We start from the raw sequence: 24046 nt of genomic DNA on the forward strand, positions 1-24046 counted from the left end.
CATACTAGCTAAACATCGGATAGCAATGGCATGGAAATCGAGAGAGGGCCCGAGGATAGACTCATGGTGGGCAGATTTTCAGAAATGGGCGATGACTGAAACGGCGGTGTGGATGAGGGCGGTACAGAAAGTTGAAGGGGAAACAGGACAGAAAATAACGGCATGGAACTCATTGATGCGCAGCTTATTCGAAAATAGGGAGGAGAGCGGAGAGGAAGAGCTGGGAGGGGAGGAGGAGCAGTAAAGGGAAAATACACGGCAGACCTCCAAGCATGGGTGGCCATGAACCAAGACACTTTCAAAACCACTACAGAGAAAGGGACAGCTTAAAGCGAAGAGATTCCTTGCTTACTCGAAGATGGAACAGGCGGAGGAATACCCGTGCTTGGGGCCGACAGCCAGCTTTGTTTTGTTTGTTTGTTTATGATGTGTTAGTTTGTTTTTTTGTAATGTTACCTAAAACCCAATAAAGAGTTTAAAAAAAAAAAGAAATCTCCAGCCCTCTTCCAATATTTCCACGCAGATGAAATTTCAGCAGATCTCCTTCGGTGATTTTTGGCAGCTGTCCTTTTCCATCATGCAAGACCTTTTTACTCTCTAAGCCTCTCCCATGGAAAATAAACATTAGCCAGTGCTAACATATAGTCCTGCAACCAGGATTAGATATTTACATTTCTCTCCTCCCTCCAAGTCCAGCCCCTCTCTAACGATTGGTTTAGAGACTAGAGCAGAAATATTGCAACTCCCCTTTGAGATTCACATTTTATGTCATGTCCAATTTTTGCCAAAAAGTACCTACATGGCAACATTTTGTAATTTACCAATAAATGCCATGATATATAGATATTAATATTCCTCTCTTCATGATGGATCAGTGAAGCTTACTTTCATTTCAGCACCTTATAGCACGGGCGCGCTATGATTATTTGCCCTTTTCACAAAAAGTATAATAGTTATGAACATGACATTTAATGACCAATCAGCTCACCAATTTACAAATTCCGTATATTTTCTGGGAAGCTATAAACAGAATTCAGGTGATAACATAATTTCAAAAAATCGCATGTGGATCAAATTTACATCAAAATAACCAGCTTTCTATTAGTATTTAAATGACATATGAATGAACTCAGTGGGACTTATCGTTGCTGAGAAAATCACTAGTTATGATAGCCCATTTAAACTAATGGGAAATCTTCAGTATGCAAATCTTAACTCTCATTTCTCCAATTAAAGTTTAACTTCTTTGCAAGCATGAGACCAGGGCCTCTTGAGCTGAATGTTAGTTTAAGGCTGGAGTAAAAGCTGTTAGCCTTTTATTATTTGAAGGTTGATGGGCTGAGGAGATATTTATCATGCATCCATGATAATTACATTATCATTGTGGTAATCTGAAGTTGACCACAATTTTGATCTCAAACCTTATATTTCTAAGCGTTTTCCCCATCCAGGGCTGGGTCTGTGTTGATCTGGCCCTGCCGTAAATAATTTAGGTGTATTTCTTCCCATCAACAAGAAACATGGTCTGTCTCAGGCTTAAATGAGATGTGCATGTGATCCATAGAAACACAGTAGTCTTTTCAATTGTTGCTGTTATTTTGCATGGGAAGCATATTACACATTTGAATATATTACATCTTGCCCCCACACATCCAGTCTTTTCCCTAATATCTTTATTTTAGCAGGGGGAAACGTTTTCATGTCTTGATTTAAAACTGCAAAACGCACATGCAAGCCATTTTATTTTCAGTGTTTGAAAACTCTGCTTTTCATTTAGAGGGGGGCCTTTGATTTTCTCTTGTAAATGTGAATTAAGGGCTGATTTTTCAGTTTGACCTTTCCCTTTGTAATGAAAGTTAGGCCTTGTGATTTCCAATACTTGGCCATTCACATAGCATGTCTATTATATCACAACTCTTCCTTGTGTTACTTGCAGGAACACAGTCTGCATAAACAGGCCCATTTTCAGGTGGACGTTTTTGAAGGCTGGCAAGTCATTTTTCCAGTGGGCCTTTCAGTTATATTTGTTTGGGCTGTGATTAAACCCCTCAATGTGCTAATTGGAGATGTCCTTTAATTGTCCCGCTGGTTTATACATGTGATAATTACCTGCTGTTGTTGATGAAGGCATGCAGCTTGATGTTATATGCATACAAACACGAGAAGCCATACCTTTAATTAGGAGACATCACTCATAGTTAACCACCTAATTGTATACACTCAGCAAAAGAAAGGGTGCTTTTAACTAACACAAACATCAATCCCGGCTCAGCCTCAAATAATATATAGGTATTGATGATGTTTAGCAGAATAATCACCCATAGGAGCCGAGTATAGGGAGCAAGAGAGCTACTGCCCCTTAGTACTTAGCAATGGGGCCTGAAACCTTGTTTTGCCCCCGTAGAAATGTTCAAAGTTTTCAGTTTCTGGCTGTACATTCCAAATGAGACTGTGCCCAGTGTCAGTGTAGCTGGCGATGAAACACTATTGGCTTTGAAGTCCTGTACATGAAAGGCACTGTTGGTAATGCAGTGATTTTGAGCACAATCAGAATCCATTTCTAATGTTGAATTCTTTGAAGGTGGAGTGACAAGTCTTAAAGTAGAAAGGTATCATGGTAGCTCAGCAGGTTGCATGACCATTTCTGAGATATTATATGTTTAAAGCTGGCTGTAAATCATATGGCTTCAATATCTTATAGCAAATAGGCGCTGTAAAATGCATTGTTCAACCAGAGGATGGGTTGGGCTGGAAGTTTGCTCATATTCAGGGTGGGATGGGGGAATTTCTGCCCACATAATGAAAATCAAAAGTTGTCCCTCTTGTACACACTTCTCAGTTTCCTAATAACTGCTTTCACCATAATTGAAGAATGCATTTTTGATTCAGCAGTTTGACAAGCAAATAACATCTTCAGAATGATACACCATGTGATGAAATTTAAAAGAAGGGGCACAAAAATCACAGGGTATTTGTGGGGGTAGTCCCACAAAACAATCTGCATACAGTTTAACAAAATAGTACAGTTTAAAGAAAACTGTTTGATTTAAATTTAAGAAGCATATCTCGCTTTGGACAACAGTAGTGTATCCAGCATGTAGAAAGCACTCTTTTACCATTGGTGGCCCCATCCCAATGATATTCATGGCTCATGTATTCCTGTGGTGTCTGCTTCAGGCTAGAATAAAGAACAGGCTCAGCAAACAAAGGGTCTAGAAACACAATGCTGGTAATTTAAGTCTCCTGAGAGTGTTCTTTCCAGGAAGGGAGGGATGGGGGTACAAATTAGAGGGGGCAAAGAGGTAATGGGGGGCAGCAATCACCCATCTTTGAAACCCCTGAGGGATGCCTAGCCCTACAGTGATGAATTGCTGTGAGATATGTTTAGCTACAAACTGTTTGCAGGGTACGTAAAGGCATTTTTGTTAGTCTCATTTGTGGTAAATGGTGCATTTTAAAGCACAGTGAGGGGGCAAGCAGCATTGGCCAAAACTAACAGCTGTACAATCCACTTACTCGTCACACTGTCCCATATTAGCGTTTTGGGTCAACCCTTTTGTCCATTGCCCTGTTGCCCTATACTTCAGTAGTTTAAGCTTCCAAGGGTTCTGCTATCGATACTCAGGAAATCAGTATTGAGGAAAGATGGTGTGCGCATCATCCAAAAGGTCCTGTAGTTGGGCCTATGATTTTTAACAGAAAAATACTGTCTCAAGAGGATAGAAATATTCCATTTTCATGGGTATTGGGTCAAACCCAGAGGTCAGAGGTAAGGGGTGACCTGCACAGAAACGAGACAACATGTCATATCTTGGAATCTATGTTCCCAACAAAGGATAACATCTGTTTGAACGGTTGGAAAATTGTATCGATTTTTCAAGATTTCACCAGGCTGAAGTTGTTGAATTCAGATGACATTGCATATGTGTATTTCTTCAATGAAAATAGAGGGGATATAGCAGCAATAACTCTTCCATCAAGACTTGTCAGGGAGCTCTCCTCAAGAGATAACTTGAGACTGCTTCATTTTGATTTTTATGCTACCAAACGTTTACTAATGATTTTGATAAGTCATTCCATTTGCTCATTTCATATACTGTAAGAAGTGACAATTGCAGAATTGTTTCTATGCTAGAGGGAGCCCAGAAGGTACAAACGTGTAAAGATGACTGGTTGTGGTTAGCTGGGAGACTTGTAGCTTACGGAGTGAGAGAAGGATGGAAGCAGCCAGGTTTTTAGCATTTGTTCTTGGAACACACATGGGTTTAACCATGTACTGGAAGAGGAAGCGATTGGTTTTGCTTTAAGTGAGAATGATGTAATTTGTCTGTAAGAAACATTTCTTTTAGGGGATGTGGTTATGGATGGCTATCATTTTTTCTACAAAAAGCTCTAAAAGGTTAGAGTGGTAGGCCTAAGGGGGGGCTTTTGACCTTGTTGCGCTCTTCTGAATTTTCAGAGGTTGCCATTTGGGACAATAGAGTGCTGGGAGTCCTGGCGATCCAAGCTAATATTGATCAAGGCACAAATGGTAACAATTGCTGTTGATAAATGTGTACTGTAATTACTTGGACACCTGTATAGAAAACATGATTGTTCGTTTAAGTGGATTTTATTATCCTGGTATTCAGGTGACATAATATTGGTGGGAGATTTTAAGCGCATCAAGGTCAAAAGCCCCCCCTTAGGCCTACCACTCTAACCTTTTAGAGCTTTTTGTAGAAAAAATGATAGCCATCCATAACCACATCCCCTAAAAGAAATGTATGTAATATGTGGAAGATGGGTTTTCTCCCTCTAAACTGTTCTCTCAGTATGGAAAAAAGCAATCTTTGCAGGGCTTGAAATGGGCACAATTCTTCAAAGAATAGAATTTGTCTTTATTATATAATGAAAATATAACATCAGGGAAGGGTTGGTATACATGGCAAAATGGAACCAATTAGTCATGTATTGATTATATTGTAACTTTGGAAGCCTTATTAGTGGGCTTGCATATTTTAAAATCAAAGACGGGTCCCCAAGTGACCATCACCGATGATGTGCACTATTTGAAAACGGTTCTCATGATAAAAGCAAACCTTTGTTGGTAAACACCATGGTAGCAAAGGTTAAAAACAGATTGATTTGGTTCCCGATTAAAATAACAGAATGTAATCGATACATTAGTGATACAGTGAATTTGATGAATGATGAGAACCCACTGGTTTATTGTAATCCAGGGCCGTTCCCGTTTTTCAGTAAAAAACACTTGCATTTTTTGGATCATTGTAAACAACAGCCAATGGTAAAAAAGCAAATGTTTTATAAAGACATTCAAGTGTTGAAAAGAATTCCGACGAAAAGCTTTAATATTGGCTAATAAAAACATTATAGTTAGAATGGAACAAGAAAAAAATTGTCAAAAAATCCAAAACAGAGCAACACAAATCGAATGAAATCTTTACGTTCTCTTCAATATCAGTTGGATGGCAAAAATATGATTGTTGCTGTAAGTAAGAGAGAAGACGTAAATTACTGGAAGCTAGTCAATAACTTGGATAACTCCCAGTCTTTGGCACAGGCCAATCCTATTGAGGAGAATATTTGGGTGAACCACTTTTTTAAGTTATATGGGGACCAGTCAAAAGGGGGAAGTCGTGGTCTGGATATATATAATGTCAAATGGAACCTAGAATTTTATTTTGAAGTGATTATAATTAAGAGTAATAAACCCAGGGCCCCAAGGCCCATCAAACTTTGCAATCTGGTCCTGGAAGATGATCCTAAATTGTAGGGAGGTAATTTGTTCGATCTATTTCAGGAAATTGTGAGGATGGAGCCAAACCCCACTGAGCTCGAAACAATCTAATGTGGTGACGATCTTCAAAAAGGGCAATAGTGTAGAGCCATTAAATTACTGTCCAATAGCTGTACTTGATGCGGACTCCAAAATCTTTGGCTCTATTGTTTTCAAGGAACTTAATATCTGGGCAGAGGTAAACAATATATTGAGTCCGAATCAAGAGGGCTTTTGGGCAGGGGTGGGCACAATTGCTGCTATGTTATTTATGATATGATATGTTATTCATAATGTGCTTAATACCTAGAGGTTTCTAAGCGTGGACCCGGGGATCGAACCTGTGTTGCTCCGTGTCATCTTGTTTCCAAGGCAAGCACGTTGCCCCTAAGCTATCCTCGCGAGACTCATCCTGTCATGTTCATGATCGATCTGTCACTTGCTTTTGACTGTGTAAATAGAGGATTTTGTATTGTCCAAATTAAGGGATTGCGGCCTGCCTAATGAATAGCTAAAAATCTTCATCCACCTCTACACTTACACAACAATGAGAGTGTGGTTAAACATGGACAGAGAATTTACGCGACATATACCTAATAGTCAGGGTTTACGCCAAGGGTGCATATTAGACCCTTTTTTTTAACATATACCTGGTGAAGTATCTTTTGTCCCCTCAACTATTAATGGGCTAAAAGTACCATGGACCTCTTACATGGATGATGTTGCTGTACTCGATCGAACACAGATCGGGCTGCAAAGGCTTTTAAGTGTGTTTGAGGTCTTTTGCAAAAAGAACGATTCGTCAATTAATACAAAAAGCCTAAAATCATTTCTTTTTCGAAAGGGCATAAGAAAAATCATGTGTGGTGGATTAACGATTGTAAAATCAAGGTAGTTACCGAATTCAGATATTTGGGATTTTATATTACTTCGCAGCCAAGCAAGTGCAGTCTTGTGAACCAACTGAAGGAAAAGGCGAAAAGTATGGCAATACTAATGAAACATTTTCATAATAAAGGAAAAGAGGTAAAGGCGTCCCTCTGCGAGAACGAACATGGCAAAATGACCTGTTCTATGGGAAGCTACCCACTCAAGAGTCTGCAGCCATATTTAAGCTCACTACCTTTCACAAAGGAGGAATATCCATTTGCATATCAGTTTTTGTCCCGCCCACTTGAGCAGCGAAATGCTAGGCAATCCTCCTTTGAACAAGAGTACCAACAGCAACCTCATACATGTGTTTCGCCCTGGTCGGGCCTCATCAGTGAGGTGAAGCTTTGCCTCTCTGAGCATGGTGAGCAAGGGGTCTGTTGTGTCGTTCTTGTATGTAATATGCTCTGTGTGGTGTGTTTGGATAAAGGAGGGAGATGTGTTGTGTTGTGCCTGTCTGATGATGTGCAGCTAGTGATGTCACATGGAATGTTGATGATTGAGTGGTGGAGTGTTGTGGTGTGAGAGTTCTAGGTGAAGGCAGTTACAGCTTGGCCTGCCTGGGGGATGGGAGCCGGTGTTTGTTTTAGCTGATGTCCTTGTAACTATCCAGTATGTCTTATGTGAGGAACTGTAACTGTAACTAAAGAAGCTGTAATAAACTTGCTTGAAGTAATCCTGATCAGTCTGGAGACAATGTCTTTACAGGGTCCACGTCTGGATAACCCTAGGTAACTTAGGGTGACCAACTCAAAGTTCCTTAAACATAGACAAGGAGGTACGGGCGGCCCTCTGCGAGAACAAACACAGACAAATGACCTATTCTATGGGAAGGTACCCACTCAAGGGTCTGCAGCCATATTTTAGCTCATTGTACTTTTCACAAAGGAGGAATATTCATTTGCATATCAGTCTTTGTCCCGCCCCCTTGAGCAGTCCACCATTGAAATGCTAGGCAATCCTCCTTTGAACAAGAGTACTGAGAGAAACCTAAATGTGTCTCCCTAGCTAGTCCTCGGGGACCTGTCATCCAGGTGGCCAGGACACAGCCAGGTTGGAAGCAATCGGATCCAATTCCTGGTGGTGGACCAGTGAGGGAGGATCATCTGGATGGGGGGGGGTCCTTGTGGAGTGGAAGTTGGACACTGACGGGTGAGATGAGATGCAATATCCCCCTTCTTTCAACACCTTTTCCCCCTCCTACCATGTATGTTATTCTGAAACACTGCCCCTTTTCCAACATGGACACTTTCGCACACAATAGACAGCGGACTAACACCTGAGCCATTTACCTAACATGTCCCAATGCAAGGGTCAGTTATGGTCAGGCAATTGACCAGAATCACACACACACCTGACGGCCCTTTTCCTTCCCCACAGTAATAAAATGTGGGGCACGAAAACACACTACGAGAAAGGCAGACCGCATGATGAGGCAGCTATCCTGACACGGTAGTTCAAGAGGAGGAGAAAGGCAGGGAATATAGAGAGGCTGACAAGGAGAGATCCAACCTTGCCCTTTCCGACCCAGACCCGCGAAACCTCCCCAGAGGGAATGGTAAGACTGCGCACAAATGCTCGTGTGTTGCAGCAGATGTCAATTGTACACGGAGCGTGCCTACTCCGATAAGCAGGACAGAGGGAGGCGCCTGCTACCATGGTACCGGATTTGACTCCAGATATTCTGAAAAGCCAAGCATTTCATTACAGCCGGTGAGTCGAGGGGAGAACTGATAAACCAAACCGAACTGTGTCGAACAAAAGCTGCAAAGTAGCAACTGAAGGGAAGTTCAAAGAACTGTTAGAATAAAGGGGAGACCAGCTGCAGAGGGATCAGGCACCACGTGGGTGCTTACTAAAGAGACTCTGATCAATCCTGTGTTTGTTGAAACTGCTCATACCAGAAGGCCTTGGAAAGATAGCAAAAGCACGGTCAAAGTGGTCATACAGGAGTCTTGCAAAATCCTCCGTACAGTTGAAAGTCTTTGACCGAAAGGTGATTGAGACAGGTACAATTGATAAAGTTAGCAACAGTGAACCTGGCTGAGGAATGCTGACAGAAAGGGGCGAAGCCTGAAGTCCCTATGAACACTGTGTTGACAGAAGTGAACCCGATCAAGGGATGTCCACAGTGAACTGTTAAGCAAAAGTTGGCAAGAGTGAATCCGACAGAAGGATGTTGACTGAAAGGGGTGAACCCTGAAGAATTGTTTAAAAAGACATTAAGATTTGTGAACCAAGGAAAAGCCATAGTGAACCCGAAAGCGGGAGGCTGAAATTAAGAAGGGTCTGTGTCTGGAAGAGGGGGACCCAGGGGTGAGCCATTATCACCCTAACTACCATATACAAGGAACTTTTTGGTTTGTTATTTTCCGACCCTCGAGGGCAAGAGACTTTTTGCAGGAGAGGAAACTTGGCCATCGAGGTTCTTGAAGGTTGAGAGCGGGACTGTCGTCTTGTGCTGGGGAAGCCCGAGAAGTGTGCTGTGCTCAGAGGTTTCACCTTATCCCGTGCTCAAAACGTGGGGAAGGGAGACCCTGACTACTGCATCCTGACACATTATTTGTGAACACTTCTTTCTTTCATATGAATCCTATCTTACACTCTTTTTGTAATTAGCGTAAGGGCTGGCAATAGGTTTTCTTAGTACAGGCCCTTTAAATTGACACAATGCCACTAGGATTGCCTTATTTACATTTAATGGTCAAAGCTTGCTCCCATCTTAGATTTAGGTTTAGATTAGGTGTTTATCTCACCCACCTTTGCAGTTTAATAAACACCCTTGAACTGAGATCACTTGTGTCTGTCTTTACTGTTGCCACCATGAGTTCCTTACATATCGTGTCAGAAGTGGGATGTGGCTCAATTGAAACAATTTGGGGAACCCTACAATTTCAAAAACGTGGTCAGAGAGCCTCTAACCCTTCCATTGCCACCAAGGAATCAATAGGGTTTGATATCTGTAGCAGTAGGGAAGCTATTATTCCCGCTGGGAAAAGAGGAATGATTCCTACAGACTTAGTTTTGATACCCCCTCCAGGGTGTTACATCCGATTAGCCCCAAAATCTGGCTTATCATGGAAGTGCAGGATAGATGTCTTAGCAAGCGGTATTGATCCCGACCTCCGGAGTGATGTGAAGGTTCTCTTACAGAATCATGGTGAAACCCCTTTTTGAGGAACGTCGGTGGGATCAGATTGCTCAGGGAATTTTGGAAAGACCTTTATTCCCTCAATTTAAAGAAAGTGAACCAGATAAAGCAGAAAGAGTTAACTTAGGCTTTGGGGAAGCTGATAAATCTCTTAACATCGAAGAAAGGAAGGGGGAAGAACCCACCATCTATCCTGACCTTGCGTTTGCCCAGCAAAATGATCCAGCCCCCGCTGAAGCTTTTGTACAAGAAATTCCAGAAGAAGGCGGCAGAGAGAAGGGGAGCGCCTTTTTCTTCTTAAAACAAGGGTTACTCTACAGAAGAGAAACCTCCACCGAAGGTTTGGAAAAAACCAATTGGTAATATTCAAGAGTCACTGAAAGGTTGAGTTAGAGATTATGCATTCCCATTTTACTGGGGGCATTTAGGCCAATTCAAGGAACAGGTGCACATTAGTGGGAAATGTTATTGTCCGGGTATCCCAGCCGATATAAAGACTTTCATCCAGACATGCGAAATATGTCAAAAGACCAGCACGCACATCCCATTACCTTTCCCGTTATGATCATAGAAGTCCCCTTTTCAAGAATTGGCATAGACATAATTGGACCGCTAGAGACATCTAAATTGGGCAATAAGTATGCCCTGGTGATCGTAGAATATGCAACGCAATATCCCGAGGCATTCCCAATGCAAAATAACACCCCCCAGCAAATCATTAAGCATCTTCTACTGTATTTCTCCAGGGTTGGCTTTCCCAAAGAAATACTAAAAGACCAGGGTTCGAATTTTATGGGTAAGCTTATAGCCGAAGTTAAAGAGCTATTCCAGATTAACACCTTGCTAACTTCTGTGTACCACCTCCAAACAGATGGCCTGGTAGAAAGATTCAATAAGACCCGAATAGTAATTCTACGGAAATTATTAGACATGGACAGGAAGGACTGGGATCGAATGATCCCAAGGGCATTATTTGCTGCGAGGAAAAACCCCCAGGCTTCCACAGGTTTCTCTCCATTTGAATTGCTCTAAAGAAGAGAAGCCAGAGATGTCTTGGGCATGCTCCAGGAAACTTGGGAAGAATGAGGAGAGGCCCCCATTCCAATCTCACTGTCACGCCTGTGCCACTGGCGCACACATTGGCAACCATCATGAATGATATGGTACTCGTTTATCTTCATAATGCTCTTTAAACAACCCCTATTCACATTGTGGTCCTTAATTTCCATTTGTACGACATTGGTACTTTCCTATTTAATTCAGCTAACTACATGTACCATAATGCACCTTGCTATAGCTATCAATTCCTGGCCAGTTTTTCTGCACCTTGTGCCATCCGTTACTGCAGCACTGCTTCCTTGTTTGCAGCCCCCTATTTCCTGGCTGCTGCTCCCTTGCTCTTTCCTTGTTTGCAATCCCTTGTTCTTGATCCCTGTCCTTCTCTTCCTTGAGTCCTCTGTCCTCCCCTTTATTTTACCCATTTCTATTGTACTGTTTTTTCCTTCATTCCCTTCTGCTAGATTTCTCTTAACTTCCTTTCCCCTGGTTATTTCTGTTCTTGTCTCTCTTGTGTCCTGTGTTGATCCTTTGTACAGAGCTTGACTGTTGGTTTCTGACAGGCAACCTCTGCCCCTTCCATTGTCGCGTTTTCAGTGTTACAGACACCCACAGCTGCTGTTCTCAGCCATGAGCAGACAGAGAGAGGGCCCCTGTAATAGTAATCTGTGCAGAAGGCTGGAGTTTCCAAAGGTCAGTGGAACACTCTTTTCCATTTCTGCATACACCCCAAGAGGGAATCCAGTTTGTTTGTATCTTTGTATTTCCTGCCCTTTTCTGTTCACAATTACAATTGCCTACTTTTCTTTCTTGTTGAGTTTCCTGCTGTGTGTGTACTTATCTGTCACCTTACATCAGCACAGCCACCCAAACCCTACCTGGGGGCCCTGTGCCACTCTTGACAGAGTGCCATCCTTGACAGAATGCAAAAGCTAAAAAAAGTCTTGTTCCGTAGACAGGAAAGGCACACACAGACCAAAGATGCTTTCCATTCGGGTTAAGAAACCTCTGCAAAAATCTAAAGTTTTCCTAAGGACAGCAAACAAAAACCCTAGTTTAAAAGACACTCGCCTTAGTAAACAAAGGTTTGCAAGCACAGTACTACACTCACTGGCTCTCTGACTCTTCTATGTATAACTACTTTGACATTTGCAACTATGATCCACAGTCCCTATCTGTTTAAGAACTACAGCAAGATAATGAATTCTTGCAGATTTTGTTAGCCCAAACAGTGGAAAACACTCCTGCGCCTTCTGGCATTTCTTCTGACACTGCATTCGACGTTCAGCCTGTACACAAATCTGGTATTCCTTTATCCCAGGCTGCCCTGTCTCAGGACCAATGTCTGAACACTGCTACAAGCAATGATATTGCACTCATTGTGACAGACCCTCAACCAGAGTACATTGTTGCCAAAGTGAAATGCTCAAGATCAGCTTAGCAAGCTACACAACCTCCCCAGACTGCTGATAACACTCATTTAACAGGACAAGACATTCAGTATCCTGAGGTTAAAGCCGCTACTCCTGGGTACAAAAGACCAATACTGACCATCGGTTTTCTTACTGCCTCCCTGGTAACTACTAACCACGATAACTCTAAGGTCAGTCTTCATATTGCTACACCTGAATTTTCTGCTACACCAGATTCTGAAGCTGTAGAACTGGCTAATTGAAAATACCAGTTACAAGGACAACTCTTACGCCTTAAAAGACAAACCGAAGACCTCTATGATGAATTTGTCTATTTGCATGGTAAGAATTTAGCAAAGGGACACAATTTACCAGAACATCTGACACTATGCCCAACACCCGACATTCTGTCTTTAGAGATTGGCATGATAAGGCCTGGAATGGTAATACAAAAAAGTATACAGACTTATACAGAGCAGATGGAAGACCTGAACTTGGCATATGCATACCTTCTAAAGTTTGACATAGCTCATTCACTTACTAGCTACAGTAACTCAGGGTATTGTTCAGATAGTGAAGAATTAACTCCTTCGGTGGGCCAAATCACTCACACTGCCTTTACACCACCAATCAAGTGTAATCATCTGACTGGAGATCCTGCTGAGTCAAAGGATTGGTCCCGTTCTTACACTTGATGGCGGTCCTTTACTCACACTTACAGCCTCTAAAGAGGCGACCAAGTCAGAGATGTACTCTGCTTCTATGGACTTTTGAGCACCAGACCATGAGTCAGATCTTGAACTATACCCAGTACCTGTCTGGAATCCAGCTTTGCCAACAGTCAATACCCCAGACCCATCTATCAACCTGAGCACACAAGACTTTGAAGGCCAGCCATCAGAAAGCCTACCCTTCCCTGATCCTCCATGCTACCTGTTACAGAATCTGCAAGCCCAATCTCTGCTGCTCCTCCTGCTAGTACTCCTGAATCTGCTACTGATTTAGCATCTCCAATCACTCTTAGTGCAGTAGAATCACCCCCTTCCTCTCTGCCTGCAAGGACAGTACCTGTTGCAACGCCAGTTAACAGCTCTCCTATTAAGGCTACAGCTCCGTTTGTTCCTGCTGGTGCCTCTGCAGTACCTAAACTACCAGACTTTACTCCATCAGTCTCAGTTGTGTCCCTGCCGCTGGTACTCCTGTGGCACCTATACTCCCATCTGCTACAGCACCTGACCTTCCGACTGCTATTCATGATCTCCCGGCTGCTGTGGCTTCTGAACTCCCTGCAACTCAGGGTGTCCCTGCAACATCTTATGCCATCCGTTACTGCAGCCCTGGTTCCTTGTTTGCAGCCCCCCTATTTCCTGGCTGCTGCTCCCTTGCTCTCTTCCTTGTTTGCAACCCCTTGTTCTTGATCCCTGTCCTTCTCTTCCTTGAGTCCTCTGTCCTCCCCTTTAGTTTACCTATTTCTATTGTACTGTTTTTTCCTTCATTCCCTTCTGCTAGATTTCTCTTAGACTTCCTTTCCCCTGGTTATTTCTGTTCTTGTCTATCTTGTGTCCTATGTTGATCCTTTGTACAGAGCTTGACTGTTGGTTCCCGGCAGGCAACCTCTGCCCCTTCCCTTGTCGCGTTTTCAGTGTTACAGACACCCACAGCTGTTGTTCCCAGCCATGAGCAGAGTGGGCCCCTGTAATAGTAATCTGTGCAGAAGGCTGGAATTTCCAAAGGTCCGTGGAACACTCTTTTCCATTTCTGCATACACCCCAAGAGGGAATCCAGTTTGTTTGTATCTTTGTATTTCCTGCCCTTTTCTGTTCACAACTACAGTTTCTTACTTTTCTTTCTTGTTGAATTTCCTGCTGTGTGTGTACTTATGTGTCACCTTACATCAGCACAACCACCCAAACTCTACCTGGGGGCCCTGTGCCACTCTTGACAGAGTGCCATCCTTGACACTCACATACCACCACTCGAATGCTAGAACTCATAAAAATGGTCAGAGGCTTAGTTTGTACTGATATGGGAAGGCCTAGAGCCAACAAAAATCTGCTTATGATTACAAAAAATAGATTTAACATAATTCTCCATAGGACAGAAAGTACTTTCTACTTTTACCCAATTCAGAAAACAAACTTGGCACAGATCTTATGAGATAATAGAACTAACGGGAACCTGTACGTATAAAATAGCCAACCAGACAGAAAATAGAAAGTCAACCTATACCACATACATCTTTTAAAAGAGTGGAAGGAGAATCCATCAGCCACCCATACCAAAGTACTAGCCTGACTGGTTCCGAAGATATAGATAACTTTGACTTAATTCCTTCAGAGTTATCAAACCAGGAAGAGTAAAAGATACCTACCACTAAATCAGCACACCTAAAGGAAAAGTGGTTAATCTAAAGCCATATCAACTACCGGAAGCCCGTAAACAGTGATCGAGGAAGATAACAAAATTTTGAAATCCAATATTATTGATCCTTCCTCAAATCCATGGTCCTCTCCTATCGTGTTGGCCACTAAACCTGACCCTTCCTGGAGATTCTGCATAGACCTCCGTCAAGTTAATACCATCTCGGACTTCGATGCCTATTCCATGCCATGCATCGATGACCTAATTGATAAACTTGGAACAGATACCTATCTATCCACCCTAGATTTAACAAAAGGGCACTGGCAAGTTCAACGCCCTTAGGATTATTTCAGTTTAAAGTGCTTACTTTTGGCCTGCACAGTGCACCAGCCACTTTCCAGCGCCTCATGGGTAGGGTCCTACAACCCTATTCTGATTTCTGTGGAGCTTACATTGACAATATTGTCATTTATAGCAAGTCTTCGGAGGAGCATCTCTTCCATCTTTATACCATCATGAAATTCCTCAGTAACGCTGGCCTAACTGCTAATACAGCTAAGTGCAGATTGGCCTGATCAGACATAAAATATCTTGGCTTCTTCGAAGGGAATGGGAACGTACAGCCCCAACATGAGAAGGTAAAAGTCGTCTTAGATACACCAACCCCTAAGACCAAAAGAGACCTTAGACCTTTCCTCGGGTTAATACCATATTACCATAGGATTATCCCCAACTTTTCGGACAAAACAGCCAGGTGTCAAGACGTGATCTTCCGAGTGGAGTTAATACATCCATCCCCAAGCACCAGTCAGAGAATTGAAAACCACTCCCTGACCAGTTATTAGGGCCACAGGTGGACTGGAACCGCAGCACTGGATCACCAGGCAGCTAGAAAGGAAGGAACAATATTGGGACACAATAATTTGTGCTACCACAATGTATGGAAACAGGTATAGTAACCTACCTAGTAAAGCGCCAAGAGCAGCTAGAATGGAGGAAAGGTAAAAAAAAACAAGTGGGAAAACATCCCTCAGGGAATAAGTGCGCAATAATGAAGTGTGTTCCAGTCAATGTTCCAGTAGTAAGTTCCAGGGAAAAAATCCAAAAGAAGCAGAACCCAAGTCCAAAGTACTTTAAGAGTACAGAAGCAAATCCAGGTCACCAAAGCACAAGGATAATCCAAAATAGAAAATGCCAGGGTCAGGAGAAAACCAGGAGAAAAATCACAAAGACAGCCACAAAATCCAGGGACAATCCAACAGGCAAGCCAGTAGACAGGAGCCAACGTCAAAACCACAGAAACAGGAAATCGGGAAGTAGAACCCAAAACGCCACTCACAAGGATAGCTGAGAAGCACAGAATGAAACGTGGTTAGGGCTTTTATGGGCTACTTCCTGGTTGTGTCTTATCACGTGACCTGGTGCTGATCATGTGAGCTGGAATGTGTTGTGATTGCTGTACGTCCTAGAGTCGCTATGGCAACTGCCAACAACGCTGCAATGAGTGCTGTGCAGGGACGGAACTGGGCAGGTCGCCGGAAATGTCACAGATCCGTGATGGCAGTACGGGAGAGCCCCGGCACCCCATTGACCTCCATAGACATGGAGTTGTGGAGGCAAGCTGCCCTGGAGTCGGCACGAAAACGTGGGCCGGAGAGAAGCCTGACTCCGGGGACTGCAAACGTGGTATGTGCATGACAGAGTGCCCCCATAAAGGCTCAGAACCCTGTGGGCGTGATGGAAATTCCTGATGGAATCAGGAAACTAGAACAGGGGTATGGACGTTAGCCGCAGGTTCACAGGTCCTCTCTTCAGGCCCAAAATCCCCCCAATCGATCAGATACTGCAGGCAACCGCTGCAACAGCGGGAGTCAAGAACAGCGCAGACTTCATACTCAACTGAAGAGCCTTGGACAAGAGGCAGAGGTGGCACTACTATGCGAGTAGAGGGAGGGAAAGGTTTCAGAAGGGAGGTATGAAAAACTGGGGGGGTATGACAAGAGATGGGAACTGCTAATCGAAAAGAGACTGGGTTGATGACCTTGGTGACTCGATATGGGCCCACAAAACTGAGAAGAAGCTTGCAGCAACCCGGAATACAGAGATGCTGTGTAGACAACCAGACCCTGTCACCTGTCTCGTATGTCGGGGCCGGGCGCCTTCACTTTTCTGCCAATCGACACATGGTAGCCTGAGCATCCTGAAGATTCGACAGTGTCTGCTCGTGGAAAGCCGTAAGATCCCTCAAACAGAAATCTATAGCAGGAGTGGAAATAGGTGGCAGATCTAATACAGGTAGAGTACAGGAATGCTGACCATTCAAAGAGAAGAACGGAGAGAAACCAGTAGAAGAATGAGGTGCGTTGTTATATGCAAACTCTGCTGTACACAGGAAGTTGAACTAGGATTGTTGATTTTGTAAACACAGACAACGCAGATATTCCAGTGTCTTGTTGACCAGTTCCGTTTGGCCATTGGTTTCACAGTGGTATGCTGAGAAAAAGCGTGTATCGTACCCAAGAATGCTGTGAGTGCCCTCCAAAAATGAGATGTAAATTGAGAACTCCTATCCGAAATGAGAACGGACGGGAGACCAAACAGACAGAAGACATGCCGAAAAAAGAGATCAGCCAGTACCGGAGCAGATGGGATTCCAGAACAAGGGACAAAGCAAGCCATTTTCATAAAGCAATATAGTGTCGAATTTCTGGACCATGGGTAAATCAGTGATGAAGTCCATTGAGACCTTGTGCCAGGGTTTATGGGGAATCGGCATAGGTTGGGGTTTACCTCTTCGGTTCTTGCCCTGTGCACAAATAGAACACCCATCAACATAGTCAATGACGTTCCGACACATAGATGGCCACCAACACCAATGCTGAAGGAGGGCTAGAGTTTTTCTTTTGCCAGGATGTCCATTGATCAGGGCATCATGTGACAATTCAAGACCCCGGAGTATAGTGTGATGTGTCGGCAGAAACAGACGGTCTTGGACGGAGGGTAGACCTTCAAAACACATGGCATTCCACTCTTGTAAGCTAGCTGGATGTTGTGAGATCCAATAATGGACCTCAGTGATCAGACTAGGTGGTGGTATACATAGGCAAACAAAATGTTTCTGCTCTAAGATGGTATCAAGGAAAATAGTCAGTGCACCCCCTCTGCAAGATGAGACAAGGCATCTGCCTTGCCATGGGCTGAACCTGGACGATGGTTAATGCAGAAGTCAAAAGCGGCGAAGAACAAATGCCAGCAAACATGCTGGCTGTTGAGACACTTCATGGAAGCCAAGTCCTGGATGTTACGGGCCACTTGGCTCTGAGTAAATGGTGTCTCCAGACCTGAAAAGCGCCTTTTACTGCCAGCAACTCCTTCTCAGTAACCGTGTAATGAACTTCAGATAGAGAAAACTTGCGAGAGTGGTAAGCCACTGGATGTAACAGGCCGGAGTTACGACATGTCTGGGACAAGACTGCACCTAGGGTAAAAAGACAAAGCGTCGGCCTACACCACAAATGGGAAGTCTACATTGGGGTGTTGCAATATTGGGGCGGTTGTAAATGCTGTTTTAAACGTGTCGAACACTTCTTGTTGATGCGTGGTCTAGACAAATAGCACTTTGACTCGTAAGTGTGGTCAAGGCAGAGAAAATAGCTCAGAAACCGGAGATGAAACGTTGATAGAAGTCAGCAAAACCCAGAAAAGATTGCAGGGATTTCACCATAGTCGAAATAGGCCAGTGTATTATAGTCTGAATATTGGCAGTATTCATGGAAAACCCCTTGGCCGTAATATGGAATCCGAGGAAGCCACATGAAACATACATTTGTCTGCCTTGGTGTAAAGGGAATTGTTCCTGAGGCCTGAGAGAACTTCCCTCAAATGTTGTACGTGGGCTTGGTAAAACAGGGAAAATATCAGTATGTCATCTAAGTAGACTATGACGTAAGAGTCTATCGTGTAATACATTGTTCATAAACTTCTAGAAGGTGGCGGGTGCATTGCACCGCCCGAATGGCATGACTGTGTATTCATAGATACCATGACGAGTGCAGAAGGCGGTCTTGCAATCATTGCCTTCGCTTACATGGACCCAATTGTAGGCCACCGGAGGTCTAGCTTGGTAAAAATGGTTGCCTGCCTTAGTTGTTCCAGTAACACTGAAATCAAGGGAATAGGATATCGATTCTTTATGGTGATCTGATTAATCCACCTGTAATAAACACACGGTGGAGATCCCCTTCCCGCTTGGGTAAAAAAAGATCGGACTGGCAGCAGGAGACTGCAAGGGTCTAATGTGTCCAAGACAAAGAGCAATGGCTATGTATTCATTCAATGCTTGATCTTCAGGGGGGGGTAGGGAGTATATACGCCCACATGATATCTCTGCATCTGGAACCAGATCTATCGGACAGTCATAAGGGCGGTAAGGGGGCAGGACTTCTGCACTGCCTTTGTCAAAGATATTGGAGAAGTCTTTGTATTCCTGGGGAATACTGGACGTGACCACACCCACTAAATGAGCAGCTACAACCAGAGCTTGACAAGGGGAATGAAAAGGCAACGCTGCTGAGAGGCAATGTTCCCTACAATAATGAGACACAAAGCCTATGGGACCCTGGGTCCAGTCAACTGACGGATTGTGTTCCTTTAACCAAGGTATACCCAATATGATAACAAGCTGGGGGGTGGTTGTAAGATCAAAAGATAACTTTTCTGAGTGCATGTCTTGGATCGTAAGGATGAGGGGGACAGTCTGTTGTCTTATAGGACCAGAAATCACGAGTGAACTGTGAACCGCCTGTATCGGTACAGGTCTTATTTTTTCTGCAAGGGCAGATTAAGGGACGTAGCCAGGTTGATGTCAATATAGTTGCCCGTAGCCCCGGAATCCAATACCAAGCGAACTTCGTGTTTGACAGAATAGGGCAACAAAAGACAGTATTGATCACCAAGTGGGCAGCAGGGCCAGAAAGTTGCATGGAAAAAGAGGGCTTTGAATCTGGGCTTGGGATGAGCCTTCTGAAACTCTGAGGGTCTCTTGAGTCTTTTGGGGCATTCTTTCACAAAATGCCCCAATTGGCCGCAAAAGAAACAGGCATTGGTCAAGTGACACTGTTCGCGCTCATTGGGAGTCAATGGACCATGAACCCCCTCTATCTGCATAGGTTGCCCAGGGGCTGCAGAAGATGGCGGATGTCCGGAGAACGAAAAACTAGGAGTCTTAAGGATTTTGGATTTTCGTTCTGCCCTTGGGGCATCTATCTTTAGCGCCAATTCTACTAAATCAGGGTACTGAATGGGCAAGGCAGAGACTAAAGCCAGAGCGTCTTTCATGGAGTCTCTCAGGCCCCTGTAAAAAAACAGAGCCTTCTTGTTCTCAGCCCATGAAGTTTCAGTGGCCAGTTGGGTGAATCTGGTAATATAATCCAACAGGCTGGCCTTGCCCTGAGCCAAATCAAGGAGTTCGAGATCCCGAACCTGGGCCTTGAAATGTGTGTCAAACACTCTGTTAATTTCTGCAACCAGTAAGTCAAAATCATAGAGGATGGGTCTATTACCTTCCAGAAGCGAGTTTGCCCAGGCTGCAGCCATATTGCTTAAGTGGGAGAGGTTAATGCAGCCTTGGTGGTAGAATGTGGAAATGCTTGAGGTCTGCACAAGAAGTGTAATTGACATTGGTTAAGGAAGGTGTAGAATTTACGTGGGTCGCCATAGAATTTCTCTTGTGGGGCCAAAGGAAACGGGGTAGGTACATAAACAGAACCTTGTGGGTAAGGTTTACCTGGCAGTAGCTGCTGAACAGCCGCATCACCAAATTCCCCATCAGGTGGAAGGTGATGATGTTCACTTTGTATAGCATCTAAGCGTTGGTGAATGGCTGCATTGGCGGCTGACATGTCAGCCCGCAGCACCGTAATGGACTAAGGCGGCTACCGGGTCACCGGCGGCTGTGTCCATGGTCCATGCGGAAGAGAGAGGAGGCTTCTCGGTCTATCAAGACGTGATCTTCGGAGTGGACTAAATACCTCCGTCCCCAAGCATTAATCACAGAAGCAAAAAACACTCCCTGACCAGTTATTAGGGACACAGGTGGACGGAACTGCAGCACCGGACCCCCAGGGATCTAGAAAGGAAGGCATAATATTAGGACACAATAATTTGCACTACCACAATGTATGGGCACAGGTATAGTAACCTACCTAGCAAAGCACCAAGAGGAGGTAGAATGGAGGAAAGGGAAAAAACCCAGATGTGGGAAACCCTCCCTCAGGGAATAAATGCGCAATAATGGCGAGTGTTCCGGTCAATGTTCCAGTAGTAAGTTCCATTGAAAAAATCTAAAAGAAGTACTTTCAGAGTCACACAGCAAATCGAGGTCGCCAAAGCACAAGGGAAATTCAAAAGCAATCCAAAATAGAAAAAGCCAGGGCCAGGAGAAAACTAGGAGAAAAATCACAAGGTCAGCCACAAAATCCAGGGACAATCCCAAAGGCAAGTCAGTAGAGATGAGCCATGGTCAAAACCACAGAAACAGGAAATCGGGAAGCAGAACCCAAAACACCACCCACAAGGATAGCTGAGAAGCACTGAATGCATGAAAGGTGGTTAGGACTTGTATGGAGGACTTCCTGGTTGTGTGTTATCATGTGACCGGGTGCTGGTCATGTGAGCGGGAATGTGTAATGCTCGCTGTGCGTCCCAGAGTCGCCATGGCAACTGCCAACAACGTTGTACCGAGCGCCATGCAGGGATGGAACTGGGCAGGTCGCCGGAAGTGCCACAGATCCATGATGGCAGTGCGGGAGAGCCGTGGCACCCCAGCGACCCCTGCAGACATGGAGGTGAGGAGGCAAAGCGGCCCCAGTGTCGGTGCAAAAACGGGGGGCCTGAGAGGTGCCCGACTCCGGGACCACAACCGCCGTATGCACATGAAACCAGGCTAGGATCGGCCACCAGGGGGCGCAGAGATGAGCTCCCTTCTTTGCGCTGCTCCATCACTGTGGGACTAAAAGAGTTCTGAGCCCTCCTATAAGCCCCCAGACGAACAGAAGACCCCCTCCAGTGCCTCAACACCAGTGCACAATCGGGTGAAGTTTCAAACCGGGATTCCACGGAACACCGAAGTTACGCCAGACAGCCGCTGACCCGGAGACGACAGCTTCTCAGAGCCGTCCCTCAGCTCCAGGGGGAAACAGCACAGAAACACGGCAGGCCGAGAAAGGCGGTGAGTGGCCACCCCTAACCCCCTCCTAATGAGGCCCATTGGAAGGCCGCTGGTCCTGGCACCAGGGACCCCACAGGCCATAAGACAATCACCCATCCTGAAATCCCGAAGAGATGGACAAGGTGGAGGAGACACCGGGGGAGCGGCCTACGAGATACACGTTATGCAACACCAGAGGGCGACAGAGGGGAAACCGCGACACTCCCCCCTGAACTCTTCCCCCTCCCTCACCTCCACCTCTTATTCACTTCCCCCCATCTCTGCCCACACTCGCAACCTAGGCATTTACTTTGACTCCTCCCTTTCCTTTTCCCACTACATTTCTCTTACCTCTCGCGCCTGTCGCTTCCACCTTTTCAACATTCGCAAAGTCTGCTCCTCTCTCACCTTCCATGACACTAAACTTTTAATCTCCTCCCTCATATTCTCTCGCCCCTTCTATTGCTCCTCTATACTCTTTGCACTCCCTGCATCTCATCTTGCCCCTCTCAAATCTCTCTACAACTCAGCCGTCCATACCCTATGTCTCCTTGCTCCTCACGACTCCATTTCCTCTTCGCTTTCTTACCCTGGTTGGCTTCCCTTTCACTCCCAACTTAAATTTCATTTCCTCTGTCTCGTCTTTAAATCTCTCCATGATCTCGCTCCCTGTTATCTCTCCTCTCTCCTCTCTTTCTACACCCCTTCCTGCTCTCTTCGTTCTGCGATCTCTTCCTTCTCACCGTCCGCATGTGCCTCCTCCTGTTTCTGCTCTTTTCAGCTCTTAGCCCCCCTGCACTGGAACTCCCTACCTCTCTCTATCCGCTCCATCCCCACCTTTTCCTCCTTACGTGCTTTCTTGAATTCTCTCCTCCTCCATTCCCCACCCTGATACCCTATACTCCCCTCTCATTCTTCTCTCCCTTCCCTCACTTCTTCCCCTACTCTCCTCTCCCTACCCACTCCTTTCCCCTTTACCCTCACCTTCCCCTCCTTACATCTTCACCCTAATACCCTTACTTCCCCTCCTCCTTTCCCTTCCTGACCCCTTCCTTCCCTCACTTACCCTCACAGGTTAATTGCTCTACTTACTGTTTTATTGGCTTGATTCATGTTTTGTAAATTGCTTCTACTGTTATAAATTTCTATGTATCTTGTTGTTATAATGTACAGCACTTTGGATTAAAGCACTTTATAAATACAATAAATACAAATACAACTAGGGTGAAGGATGCTCTTGGACCCCTCCATTTAGGGAATGGGGAGAACACACCAGCAATGAGGGTGCCCGCATAGACATCACTGGAGAACCCACAAGGCCACAGAATAGCCCACTGACCCAGGCATAACACAGGAACAGGTCATGGACAGGGCCCAGATACTTCCACAGACTTGAAACAACATACTGCAGCACCCTATTGATGGAAGAGGGGACGTGAGCCCATGGTGGGGAGAAGGATGGAGTTTTTTAGTGGACCACAGAAGGAAGTGGGTCGGCGGCAAAGGAAAGAAACACAAGCAGTGCCTGATACCGAAGCTGAGAGGAAACAAGATGGGGGCTACCCACCTCCATCCATACTCACGCACCGGACCCAGGAAAGCGACCCGTCACTCTCGCCTGATGCCTCTAACATTGGCGACCCGCCATTGATCACCCGAGCACGCTCTGAGGCCACAACAGGGGGGTGAAACAGTCCAAGGATACGGCTACATTAGCCATAGGCACAGGTCCCACACACGATCCTACACCACTAGGTCAGGCTGCCACAAACCACAAGCAGCCCCGGAGCCCAGGAAGGCCCGCACACTGAACACCCAGAGGGATTGGCTCCCACTACAAAGCTGGCCAGCCTGGATGAGCTGGAAGGTCGCCCTAAAGGAATTTTGCTACAGGAAGGCCCAGTGCAACCAGTAGACACGACCATCAGGGAGATGGTGCACCAGGCAGATGAGATTATGTCTACGAAAAAAGACATTGCAGCTTTGATGCAAGGAATTAGAGAAATGCATGCCGACATAGTGCATAGAGTGGAAAAGATCAACCCACGAGTGGACAAGATAGACCAGAGAGTGGACCAGATGGAGGACAGAATCCAAGGTTTGGAGTCCAATCAATCTTCAGTGGATATTCTGGAAGCACAGATTGACAC

This window comes from Ambystoma mexicanum, chromosome 5q (genome assembly GCF_040938575.1).
Source record: "Ambystoma mexicanum isolate Mex_15411 chromosome 5q, UKY_AmexF1_1, whole genome shotgun sequence".
Classification (NCBI taxonomy): Eukaryota; Metazoa; Chordata; class Amphibia; order Caudata; family Ambystomatidae; genus Ambystoma; species Ambystoma mexicanum.